The sequence below is a fragment of the Zophobas morio genome, unplaced genomic scaffold (genome assembly GCF_036711695.1).
Source record: "Zophobas morio isolate AGI-343-1 ecotype UQ-CSIRO unplaced genomic scaffold, CSIRO_AGI_Zmor_V1 ptg000038l, whole genome shotgun sequence".
NCBI lineage: Eukaryota > Metazoa > Arthropoda > Insecta > Coleoptera > Tenebrionidae > Zophobas > Zophobas morio.
In genome coordinates, this window is record NW_026972143.1 from 3,907,362 (window position 1) to 3,918,218 (window position 10,857).

Genomic DNA, 10,857 nt, shown 5'->3' on the forward strand with positions numbered 1-10,857 from the left:
GGATTTTTTTTTTAAATCTTTCAAATTCAAGACAAGGAAATTCTTTCAAAAATAAAATCTAAGGGGACCTCGAGATTCTTCTAAATTCTTTTAAAGACAAGACACCAGCGGCACCCAAGATTCTTTTAAAAATGAGACACCAGGGATCTGACTAGACACGCTTTCAAATTTTGTCAAAAATAAGATGCGCCCTAGATTCTTTCAAATTCTTTCAAAAACAAGACATTAGAGGTCGGTACCCAAGATTCACACAGGTCTTCGAGATCCTTCTACATTTTTCAAAATCAAAACACCAGGGGTGTTGAAGATTTTCCAAATTCTGTCTAAAATAAGACACAAGGAGCCCTCAAGATTCTTTTAAATTCTTTCAAAGACAAGACCTCAGCAGTACCCGAGATTCTTTCAAATTTTTTCAAAATGAAACCACTAGGGGTCCTCCCGATTCTTGTAAATTATTTCAAGAGTAAGACTGACACCAGAGATCCCCAAGATTCTTTCAAATTCTCTCAAGATTCAAGAACATCAAATTCTGTCAAATACAAGTCATAAGGTGTCCTCGAGATTCTTTTAAATTGTTTCAAGAGTAAGACTGACACCAGAAATCCTCAAGATTCTTCCAAATTCTCTCAAAAACAACAAATTGTGTCAAATACTAGTCATAAGGGGTCGTCTAGATTCTTTCAAATTGTTTCAAGGACAAGACTCCAGCGGCACCCAAGATTCTTTCAAAAATAAAACACCAGGGATCTGAGTCGACACGCTTTCAAAACTTGTCAACGATAAGATACTCCCGAGATTTTTTCAAATTCTATCAAAAACAAGACATTAGAGGTAGGTAGCCGAGATTCTTTCAAATTCTCTCAAAATTTAGACACCACAGGTCTTCGAGATCCTTTCACATTTTTCAAACAGAAAACACCAGGGGTCTTGAAGATTTTTTCAAATTCTGTCAAAAATAAGACACAAGCTAACAAGGAGTCTTCACGATTCTTTTAAATTCTTTCAAAGACAAGACTCCATCGGTACCTGAGATTCTTTCAAATTTTTTCAAAGACAAGACTCCAGCGCCACCCAAGATTCTTTCAAAAATAAGACACCAGGGATCTGAGTAGACACGCTTTCAAATTTTGTCAAAAATAAGATGGACCCAAGATTCTTTCAAATTCTATTAAAAACATTATTCCTGACATCTCCGAGATTCTTTCAAATTCTCTCAAAATTTAGACACTACAGGTCTTCGAGACTCTTACACATTTTTCAAAAAGAAAACACCAGGGGTCTTGAAAATTTTCTCAAATTCTGTCAAAAATAAGACACAGGCAGTCCTCAAGATTCTTTTAAATTCTTTCAAAGACAAGACCCCAGCGGTACCCGAGATTCTTTCATATTTTTTGGAAATGAAACCACAAGGAGCCCTAGAGATTCTTTTAAAATTCCAGCCGCATCGAAGATTATTTCAAACATAAGACACCAGGGGTGTGAGTAGACAGGCTTTCAAATTTTGTCAAGAATAAGATGCTCCCGAGCTTCTTTCAAATTCTATCAAAATTTAGATACCACGGGTCTTCGAGATCCTTCCTCATTTTTCAAAAACAAAAGACCAGGGGTCTTGAAGATTTTTTCAAATTCTGTCAAAAATAAGACACAAGGAGTCCTCAAGATTCTTTCAAATTCTTTCAAAGAGAAGACCCCAGAAATCCCTAAAATTCTTTAAATTTTTTTCAAAATGAAACCACTAAGGGGTCCTCCTATTCTTTTAAATGATTTCAAGAGCAAGATTGACACCAGAGATCCCCAAAATTCTTTTAAATTCTCTCAAAAACATAAAATTTTATCAAATACATGTCACAAGGAGCCCTCGAGATTTATTTAAAAAATTTTCAAGGATAAAATTCCAGCGGCATCGAAGATTCTTTCAAACATAAGACACCAGGGGTGTGAGTAGACACGCTTTTAAATTTTGTCAAGAATAAAATGTTCCCCAGATTCTTTCAAATTCTTTCAAAAACAAGACATTAGAGATAGGTAACAAGATTTTTTCAAATTTTCTCAAAATTTAGACATCACAGGTCTTCGAAATTTTTCTACATTTTTCAAAAACAAAACACATGGGGTCTTGAAGATTTTTTCAAATTCTCTCAAAAACATCAAATTCTATCAAATACAAGCCATAATGAGGCTCCCGAGATTCTTTCAAAATTTTTTCAAGGACAAGACTCCAGGGGGCACTCAAGATTCTTTCAAAAATAAGACACCAAAGATCTGAGTAAACTCTCTTTCAAATTTTGTCAAAAATAAGATGCACCCGAGATTCTTTCAAATTCTATCAAAACATTATTCCTGGCATCTCCGAGATTCTTTCAAATTCTCTCAAAATTTAGACACTACAGGTCTTCGAGATCCTTCCACGTTTTTCAAAAAAAAAACACCAGGAGTCTTGAAGATTTTCTCAAATTCTGTCAACAATAAGACACAAAGGGTCCTCAAGATTCTTTTAAATTCTTTCAAAGACAAGACCCCAGCGGTACCCGAGATACCTTCAAATTTTTTAAAATTGAACCCACTAGGGGTCCTCCCGATTCTTTTAAATTGTTTCAAGAGTAAGGCTGACACCAGAGATCCCCAAGACTCTTTCAAACTCTCTCAAAAACATCAAATTCTGTTAAATATAAGTCATAAGGGATCTTCGCGATTCTTTCAAATTTTTTCAACGACAAGACTCCAACAAAAGATTCTTTCAAAAATGAGCCACCAAGGGTCTGACTAGACACACTTTCAAATTTTGTCAAAAATAAGATTCTCTGAAATTCTTTCAAATTCTGTCAAAAACATTATTTCTGGCGTTTTCAAGATTCTTTCAAATTCTCTCAAGACACCACAAGTCTTCGAGATCCTTCTATATTTTTCAAAAACAAAACACCAGGGGTCTTGAAGATTTTTTCAAATTCTGTCAAAAATAAGACACAAGGAGTCCTCAAGATTCTTTTAAATTTTTTCAAGACAAGACCCCAGCGGGACCCGAGATTCTTTCAAATTTTATGAAAATGAAACCACTAGGGGTCTTCCCGATTCTTATAAATTACTCCTATTTCAAGAGTAAGACTGACACCAGAGATCCCCAAGACTCTTTCAAATTCTCTCAAAAACATCAAATTCTGTTAAATATAAGTCATAAGGGATGTTGGAGATTCTTTCAAATTTTTTCAACAAGACTCCAACAGCACAAAAATTCTTTCAAAAATGAGCCACCAAGGATCTGCCTAGACACCTTTTCAAATTTTGACAAAAATAAGATTCTCTGAGATTCTTTCAAATTCTGTCAAAAACATTATTTCTGGCGTCTTCAAGATTGTTTCAAATTCTCTCAAGACACCACAAGTCTTCGAGATCCTTCTACATTTTTCAAAATCAAAACACCAGGGGTCTTGAAGATTCTTTCAAATTCTGTCAAAAATAAGATACAAGGAATCCTCAAGATTCTTTTAAATTTTTTCATAGACAAGACCCCAGCGGGACCCGAGATTCTTTCAAATTTTATGAAAATGAAACCACTAGGGGTCCTCCCGATTCTTATAAATTACTCCTATTTCAAGAGTAAGACTGACACCAGAGATCCTCAAGACTCTTTCAAATTCTCTCAAAAACATCAAATTCTGTTAAATATAAGTCATAAGGGATGTTCGAGATTCTTTCAAATTTTTTCAACAAGACTCCAACAGCACAAAAATTCTTTCAAAAATGAGCCACCAAGGATCTGCCTAGACACCTTTTCAAATTTTGACAAAAATAAGATTCTCTGAGATTCTTTCAAATTCTGTCAAAAACATTATTTCTGGCGTCTTCAAGATTGTTTCAAATTCTCTCAAGACACCACAAGTCTTCGAGATCCTTCTACATTTTTCAAAATCAAAACACCAGGGGTCTTGAAGATTCTTTCAAATTCTGTCAAAAATAAGATACAAGGAATCCTCAAGATTCTTTTAAATTTTTTCATAGACAAGACCCCAGCGGGACCCGAGATTCTTTCAAATTTTATGAAAATGAAACCACTAGGGGTCCTCCCGATTCTTATAAATTACTCCTATTTCAAGAGTAAGACTGACACCAGAGATCCCCAAGACTCTTTCAAATTCTCTCAAAAACATCAAATTCTGTTAAATATAAGTCATAAAGGATCTTCGAGATTCTTTCAAATGTTTTCAACGACAAGACTCCAACGGCACAAAACATTCTTTCAAAAATGAGCCACCAAGGGCTTGACTAGACACAGTTTCAAATTTTGTCAAAAATAAGATTCTCTGAAATTCTTTCAAATTCTGTCAAAAACATTATTTCTGGCGTTTTCAAGATTCTTTCAAATTCTCTCAAGACACCACAAGTCTTTGAGATCCTTCTATATTTTTCAAAAACAAAACACCAGGGGTCTTGAAGATTTTTTCAAATTCTGTCAAAAATAAGACACAAGGAGTCCTCAAGATTCTTTTAAATTTTTTCAAAGACAAGACCCCAGCGTGACCCGAGATTCTTTCAAATTTTATGAAAATGAAACCACTAGGGGTCCTCCCGATTCTTATAAATTACTCCTATTTCAAGAGTAAGACTGACACCAGAGATCCCCAAGACTCTTTCAAATTCTCTCAAAAACATCAAATTTTGTTAAATATAAGTCATAAAGGATCTTCGAGATTCTTTCAAATGTTTTCAACGACAAGACTCCAACGGCACAAAAGATTCTTTCAAAAATGAGCCACCAAGGGGCTGACTAGACACACTTTCAAATTTTGTCAAAAATAAGATTCTCTGAAATTCTTTCAAATTCTGTCAAAAACATTATTTCTGGCGTTTTCAAGATTCTTTCAAATTCTCTCAAGACACCACAAGTCTTCGAGATCCTTCTATATTTTTCAAAAACAAAACACCAGGGGTCTTGAAGATTTTTTCAAATTCTGTCAAAAATAAGACACAAGGAGTCCTCAAGATTCTTTTAAATTTTTTCAAGACAAGACCCCAACGGGACCCGAGATTCTTTCAAATTTTATGAAAATGAAACCACTAGGGGTCTGCCCGATTCTTATAAATTACTCCTATTTCAAGAGTAAGACTGACACCAGAGATCCCCCAGACTCTTTCAAATTCTCTCAAAAACATCAAATTCTGTTAAATATAAGTCATAAAGGATCTTCGAGATTCTTTCAAATGTTTTCAACGACAAGACTCCAACGGCACAAAAGATTCTTTCAAAAATGAGCCACCAAGGGGCTGACTAGACACACTTTCAAATTTTGTCAAAAATAAGATTCTCTGAAATTCTTTCAAATTCTGTCAAAAACATTATTTCTGGCGTTTTCAAGATTCTTTCAAATTCTCTCAAGACACCACAAGTCTTCGAGATCCTTCTATATTTTTCAAAAACAAAACACCAGGGGTCTTGAAGATTTTTTCAAATTCTGTCAAAAATAAGACACAAGGAGTCCTCAAGATTCTTTTAAATTTTTTCAAAGACAAGACCCCAGCGTGACCCGAGATTCTTTCAAATTTTATGAAAATGAAACCACTAGGGGTCCTCCCGATTCTTATAAATTACTCCTATTTCAAGAGTAAGACTGACACCAGAGATCCCCAAGACTCTTTCAAATTCTCTCAAAAACATCAAATTCTGTTAAATATAAGTCATAAGGGATCTTCGAGATTCTTTCAAATTTTTTCAACGACAAGACTCCAACAGCACAAAAATTCTTTCAAAAATGAGCCACCAAGGATCTGCCTAGACACTTTCAAATTTTGACAAAAGTAAGATTCTCTGAGATTCTTTCAAATTCTGTCAAAATCATTATTTCTGGCGTCTTCAACATTCTTTCAAATTCTCTCAAGACACCATAAGTCTTCGAGATCCTTCTACATTTTTCAAAATCAAAACACCAGGGGTCTTGAAAATTCTTTCAAATTCTGTCAAAAATAAGATACAAGGAATCCTCAAGATTCTTTTAAATTCTTACAAAGACAAGACCCCAGCGGGACCCGAGATTCTTTCAAATTTTTTGAAAATGAAACCATTAGGGGTCCTTCCAATCCTTGTAAATTATTTCAAGAGATTCCCTAGATTCTTTCAAATTCTCTCAAAAACATCAAATTCTATCAAATACAAGCCATAATGAGGCTCCCGAGATTCTTTCAAATATTTTCAATGACAAGACTCCAGCGGCACCCAAGATTCTTTTAAAAATAAGACACCAGATTTGAGTAGACACAATTTTGTCAAAAATAAAATGCTTCCGAGATTCTTTCAAATTCTCTCAAAATGTAGACACCACAGGTTTTCGAGATCCCTTCAAGGCCCCAGCGAACAACCGAGATCTTTCAAATTTTTTGAAAATGAAACCACTAGGGGTGCTCCAGATTCTTTTAAATCATTTCAAGAGTAAGACTGACATCAGAAATCCCCAAAATTCTTCAAAATTTTCTCAAAAACATAAAATTCTGTCAAATACAAGTCATAAGGGGTACCCGAGATTCTTTCAAACTTTTTGAAAATGAAACCATTACGGGTCCTCCCGATCCGTTCAAAAACAGATGTCCCGAGATAGTTTTAAATTAATTTAAGAGTAAGACACCAGAGTCCTATTAATTAAATTTATATATTTTTTAAATGTGAGTCAATGATTATATTGTATTGTACAGAGTCATCAAAATTGATTGAGAGAGTTGGTAAACCTGAACTTGAATAATTTGGTTTATTAAGTTGTATAAAAATATTAGCTGTCAGATTTGAAGTTTCAAGTTTCAAATTTCAAAACTCAGTGGTGTCTTTTTTCGATTTTTTTTTTTTTTGGTAAAAATATTAGTTCTCAGATTTGAAGTTTAGAATTTTTGTCACGCCACTGAATTCATTGCCATATAACCTTAAACAAATCTGTCATAAGGTTGACAAACTTCACGACAAAAACAGGGGGTACCAACTCTCTCAATCAATTTTGATGACTCTGTATTATGTATTCTGTCGCCGCAGGACTCGCAGGAGTGCGTTGCACTTTACACGTCTTGGTCGGACACATTTTGAGGTTATATGTGGTTATGTTGTTAACCCAAAGCAAGGAGATTTAAATGTATATGTGCTTATATTCAATATATCTGACCCGAAGTGTCAAAATTCTAGTTTTTCTACTTAGTGCCCATTCACAATGAACGTAATTCGTAAAACATTCGTAAACTATACGTAATTCGTGAAGTTGAGCCAATGAAATGATACGGACTGTCTAAAATAGATGACGTAAAAATTACGTTTGCGTGCAAATTACGGATGACCGTAAATCTAACGTAAAGTTGAGAGTTGTTCAACATTATGTACATTTTACGTGTGTATGTAAATAGAACCTGTGGTGTTTTTGGTGCTCTAGAAATTGAAGCAATGCGTTGGTACCACTGAGAATACATATCTACGTGATCAGACCTAACCTCTTAACCACAACATGCCGAAATAGTTAGTCAAATCACGTGAAAAATCGACGAAAGTTTTGTAATAATAGTGGTTAGCTTCACATTTTTAGACATCAGCCATAGCTGTCATTTCAGCTGTCACTTGTCACTTTGTGAACATAACGTTGTCAGACGCATGGGCATTAGTGAAACTATTTTACGATCATTGTAGACAGTAGCTTAAAAATTGCGTTTATGTACTTATTACGTATTACGTCAATTTTACGATTTACGTTAATTGTGAATTGGCAGTTACATTCTGCCAAAAGTTTTCACTAAACAGGGTAGCCACTACAGTATTTTGCTAATTTTTAAACGAAATCAAAGTCATTCCTACCTCAACCACAGCATATCATTCAGTAAAGACAGCTCGTCAAATATTGGAACACAGTATTGGAACAACGTGTCCTTACCCAACCGTTTTGATTAGGCGGGATTTTTGAAACGAAGTGGAATATTGGTTGCCTAAATTACAAATACAGCTCGTCCGTAAAACAATGTAAAAGGAACTGATATAAACATCGAATCAACTGAAACCAATTTTTGGAGTGTGGTATGAAGACTACGAAAAAAATACCACTTTGAACAATAAAAAAGAATTGTGCTTATATTTATTTTATTCATTAATAAAAGTCTATCACTTTACCAAGTTAATTTCAACATAAATATATCAACTACCTATTTTGTCAATGCCTTCAATTTTCGCCAAGTGTGAACCGTTTGAAGAGTCAGAAAGTGAACGCTGTTGTTTTCATCTTCCCTGGGAAAAGTACTTTGATGTTTTTGGTTGAATTTTTGTTGTTAGTTAAATTAGTGAAGTAATTCTGAGAACTTTTTCATAGTAACATGGATTATAGTGGTAGACCACCTCGTGATTCCAGGCACAATAAAAAAACCTGCTTCAGAGGCTTCTTTAAATTTCCCTCGGAATCTGTAAGATAAGAAATATAAAGAAGTATATTATTCTATAATCAATACAAACATTATTTGGTATAGTATTTCCAGTGATAGATTCAACTATTTTAAATATCCATAGATCACAAAAGTCCCCAGAATTAAGCGCGCGAATTGTAGTTTGGTGAATTCCAGCCTTGAATTTTTTGACAAATGTCATTGAGGTTAGACGCGCATGCGTTGGTTTCAATCGTTTAAATTAAAAATTACATTTTTTCGGGTTTTTAGAATTTATGTTGTGCTTTAGATTTTTGTATTGGGTTACATTAATCGTATAGTGATGTGTTTATTATAATATTTGTAAGTTAAGTTAAAATTGTGTTATCTGTGAACTAGTGTTGTGGGTAAATACAAACCTACCTAGACAAAAATATAAACTTCATAAACAATAACGATCTAATAATGAGTAATATTGCCCAGGTAAGTGTATGATAGCTTATTTAAAAGGCTTCATGTGTATATTTTTTAGGAAAACCAAATGAAGCGAAATTACTTAACAGTAATAGACAATACTGTGGCGCAAAAGATGATTGCAAATGCTTACGCTTTCTTCAAAAATAAAAATCTATGCTTGGGATCGCCAGCTGAGGTCAACAAATTATGCAGTTGTATGCATGGTTTCTTATGGGTATTTGAATGTTTATAGATCACAGCTAAATGTCTCGGAATTAGTAGGAACCAAGTAATAAAGTATACAAATTTTACTGATGCAACTGCAAGAAAAATAAAACGAAAACGTCCAAAAAAAGCATCATCATCTGAACTGGATCCAAACATCAAACGAGAAGTTCGTCTTGTATTATACGATATGGTGCAAAACAGTAAGACTTACATCAAATTTAACTTTTCTGATGCAATTTTCTTCCAACTAGAATTTGAACTTAACTATTCTATAGATTCCCAGAGATTCAATTCAAATAGATACAATAAATTTTAATTACATTAAATTTGTTCTAGGAATTCATGTAAATTTGGATACCTTGGGAGCAGAATTATCAGCTAAATTTATCTACACATATAAAAGATCTAGTTTAGCACTTCTATTATAGAATTTGGGATTTTCATACAAAAAAGATGATAGCAGACGTGCTTTAATGGAAAAACCACATGTTGTAGCGCTGAGGAAAGTATTTCTATCAAAATATATGGAGAATGTTAATTCTGCAGAGAAAAAAACCTTTCATATATTTGCATGAAACTTGGGTATTTTCAGATGGAACCGTTAGGAGATCATGGCAGGATGAGGATCTACGTTCTGTCAAAAGAACTTCTGGAGACGGCGGTAGAGTATCTACTACACTGAGTTTAATTTAGGCTAATACAGGATCAATGCATTTATGTCTAATACTGAAGTTACCTCAAAACAATTTTAGGTAGATACATTATAGTCAATGCTGGTAACGAAGAAGGATTTGTAGAAAATGCTTCTCTTATATTTAAAAGTAAAAACAACACTCTGGATTATCATCACGAAATGAACGCCGAAAATTTTGAAAAGTGGCTGCAAAACGATTTGTTACCAAAACTGGAAGAACCTAGTATAATAGTCTTAGACAACGCCAGTCGACTTGAAGAAAAGCGACCTACAACGGCGTGGAAAAAAGTTGATCTTCAATTGTGGCTGCAAAAGAACTGTAAAGCTATGTAAAGCTCATTATAAAAATCCAGTGTATGTAGTAGACAATATTATTACTGCAGCTGGTCATGATGTTTTACGTTTTCCTCCATACCATTGTATATTTAATCCCATAGAGATGGTATGGAGTCAAACAAAACGTTTCTACGACAAAGACGTTTTAAAATCTAAAAACCCACTTGATGCCTGGAACCGAGCCCTACAAAATGTAACACCGGAACAATGGAAAAGCTATGTTAAACATACAGAAAATATTATTAAAACCTATTGGGACACAGTAAAGATTGTAAAAGTAAATAATATTATAATAAATTTAAACGTAGAGACAGATGAGAGTGATAGCGATTTTAATTTTGCTGAAAATGATATATGAAGAAATAAAGTTCTATTAACAAAGTTCTTGTATAGCAATTTAAATTAAAAATTAAGACCTTAATAATAAGATATCTCGAATTATAAGAGATTAAACATACTTTATTTAGAATGCTGTAAAGTTTCTTCAAAATTCATTGCTTTATTAAAATATAGTAGTGCGCAAAATTTTAAATAAAAAAATTAAATTTTTAAATTTTCGCGCGCTCCTTAATTTCTAGTAACTTTTCTGTCAGTCAATCTATCAGCATACAGACTATATGCAATTTTTACAGCACAGTGAAAATTCCAATAGTTGTAATGATTTAGGATCTATTTTACTAGCAACTGAATCTAAAGAAAGTAACCAGTGTCAAATTATTAATAGAGTTTTAAGTTGAACAACTTTTGCACATAAATCTGTGGAAGTAAATATGACAGAC